This window comes from Syngnathus typhle, unplaced genomic scaffold (genome assembly GCF_033458585.1).
Source record: "Syngnathus typhle isolate RoL2023-S1 ecotype Sweden unplaced genomic scaffold, RoL_Styp_1.0 HiC_scaffold_347, whole genome shotgun sequence".
NCBI lineage: Eukaryota > Metazoa > Chordata > Actinopteri > Syngnathiformes > Syngnathidae > Syngnathus > Syngnathus typhle.
Genome location: NW_026872251.1, coordinates 34,733 through 35,000, shown reverse-complemented (window position 1 = coordinate 35,000; position 268 = coordinate 34,733).

Here is a 268-nt window from a genome sequence, read left to right as displayed (position 1 = left end):
CAGCCTCCCCTTAGTATAACTTAGTCTCCGGAGAATGACAGCGGGCGCGCGCAAGAGGCCAGTCCGGGGATGAGGCAGCATCCTCGGGCAGCAGGCGGGAGGAGGCAGCCTCCCCTTAGTATAACTTAGTCTCCGGAGAATGACAGCGGGCGCGCGCAAGAGGCCAGTCCGGGGATGAGGCAGCATCCTCGGGCAGCAGGCGGGAGGAGGCAGCCTCCCCTTAGTATAACTTAGTCTCCGGAGAATGACAGCGGGCGCGCGCAAGAGG